This window comes from Silurus meridionalis, chromosome 8 (genome assembly GCF_014805685.1).
Source record: "Silurus meridionalis isolate SWU-2019-XX chromosome 8, ASM1480568v1, whole genome shotgun sequence".
NCBI lineage: Eukaryota > Metazoa > Chordata > Actinopteri > Siluriformes > Siluridae > Silurus > Silurus meridionalis.
Window position 1 is genome coordinate 200,001 of NC_060891.1, and position 2,500 is coordinate 202,500.

The following is a 2,500-nucleotide window of genomic DNA, read 5'->3' on the forward strand; positions in this document are numbered from 1 at the left end:
TGTGTGTGTGTGTGTTGTTGTGTTGTGTGTTGTGCTGTGTGTTGTGTGTGTGTGTTGTGTGTGTTGTGTGTTGTGTTGTGCTGTGTGTGCTGTGTGGTGTGGTATTGTGTGTTGTGTTGTGCTATACTGTGTTGTGTTGTGTGTGTGTGTGTGTTGTGTGTTGTGTGTGTTGTGTGCTGTTGTGTTGTGCTGTGTGTGCTGTGTTGTGTGTGGTGTTGTGTTGTGTGGTGCTGTGCTGTGCTGTGTTGTTTGGTGTTGTGCTATGCTGTGTTGTGTTGTGTGTCGTTGTGTTGTGCTGTGCTGTGTGGTGCTGTGTGGTGTTGTGTGTGTGTTGTGTTGTGTGCTGTGTTGTGCTGTGCTGTGTGGTGCTGTGTGGTGGTGTTGTGTTGTGTTGTGTGCTGTTGTGTTGTGCTGTGCTGTGGTGCTGTGTTGTGTGGTGTGGTGTTGTGTGTTGTTGTGTTGTGTGCTGTGTTGTTGTGTTGTGCTGTATTGTGTGGTTTCTGTGTTGTGGAGAGAAATAGAAATCTTCTTTGTAGTAATGAATTATGAATGTAATGTAGATTCACATGTAACTGTCTGATCTGTTTACTGCAGGAGATGAATTTATTCCTTATAGCAACACAGCAAGAGCTTTTACTGTACAACACACAAAAGTCCCAGCCCTGTCTGTCCCTCTGTCCCAGCCCTGTCTGTCCCTCTGTCCCAGCCCTGTCTGTCTTTCTGTCCCAGCCCTGTCTGTCTCTTTGTCCCAGCCCTGTCTGTCTTTCTGTCCCAGCCCTGTCTGTCCCTGTCTCTGTCTGTCTCTCTGTCCCTCTCTGTCTCTCTTTCTTTGTGGAGTTAGTTATCTGCAGCATTAGTAAACTTGGTCTCCTTGAAAGAAGGGGATCAGAGTGAAGGGGCAGAATCAGAATGAGGAACTGGAAAAAGAGAGAGAGGGGGACAGAGAGAGAGAGCGTTTAGACCTGAGAGTGTTTGAAGATGGATTACTGACCCAACATTGAGCAATTTATCACTGTCACAGGCAGAGAGAGAGAGAGAGAGAGAGAGAAAGAGAGGGAGGGGGCGAGATATATATATAGAAAGAGGGAGAGAAAGAGAGAGAGGGGGATAGAGAGAGAGAGAGAGAGAGAGAGAGAGAGGAGGTAGGTAGGTAGGGGGCGAGATATATATATGGAAAGAGAGAGAGAAAGAGAGAGGGGGGTAGATAGATAGATAGATAGATAGATAGATAGATAGAGAGAGAGAGAGAGAGAGAGAGAGAATGAGAGAGACAGAGAGGGGAAGAGATAGATAGAGAGAGATAGATAGATAGATAGAGAGAGAGAGAGAGAGGAGGGGGATAGATATATATATATATAGAGAGAGAGGGGAGAGATAGAGAAAGAGAGAGAGAGAGGGGGGGATAGATAGATAGAGGAGAGAGAGAGAGAGAGAGAGAGAGAGAGAGAGAGAGAGACAGAGTGAGAGACAGAGTGAGAGAAAGGGAGGGGCAGTTAAGAGAGGGTTACTGGGGTAAGTCTCAGTGGGTTGGTCTGAATACACCACTCACTCCAACATACACCTTCTATTTATCCTGGCCATCACTCACACTAACTTATGAGAGATTTCATTCATACCCCGGTGTACACACACACACACACACACATATATATACACACACACATATATATATATACACACACACACACACACACACATATATACACACACACACACACACACACACACACACACACACACTTTTGTAGAGAGAACACACGTGTGTATTGATGAGGCCACACAAAGCCTGTACTGATGTCCATGTGTAAGTGTCTCACTGACGTGTGTGTTCTGCAGAGAGTGAGACAGGTGATGGAGGTCAGACCGGTGATGGAGGTTAGACAGGTGATGGAGGTTAGACAGGTGATGTTAGACAAGTGATGGAGATCAGATAGGTGATTGAGGTCAGACAGGTGATGTTAGACAGGTGATGGAGGTCAGACAGGTGATTGAGGTTAGACAGGTGATGTTAGACAGGTGATGTTAGACAGGTGATGGAGGTCAGACCGGTGATGGAGGTTAGACAGGTGATGGAGGTTAGACAGGTGATGTTAGACAAGTGATGGAGATCAGATAGGTGATTGAGGTTAGACAGGTGAGGTCAGACAGGTGATGTTAGACAGGTGATGGAGGTCAGACAGGTGATTGAGGTTAGACAGGTGAGGAGGTCAGACAGGTGATTGAGGTCAGACAGGTGATGTTAGACAGGTGAGGTCAGACAGGTGATATTAGACAGGTGAGGTCAGACAGGTGATTGAGGTCAGACAGGTGATTGATGTTAGACAGATGAGGGAGGTCAGACAGGTGATGTTAGACAGGTGATGTTAGACAGGTGATGTTAGACAGGTGATGTTAGACAGATGAGGGAGGTCAGACAGGTGATGTTAGACAGGTGAGGTCAGACAGGTGATGTTAGACAGGTGAGGAGGTCAGACAGGTGATTGAGGTCAGACAGGTGATG

General features: G+C 46.6%; 1 protein-coding gene across 2 annotated transcripts in view; it reads left to right on the forward strand.

The window, feature by feature from the left end:
• The window catches only part of kif26ba (kinesin family member 26Ba), a 26,012-nt gene that overhangs the window by 4,248 nt on the left and 19,264 nt on the right, over positions 1–2,500 (forward strand). The window lies entirely within an intron of this gene.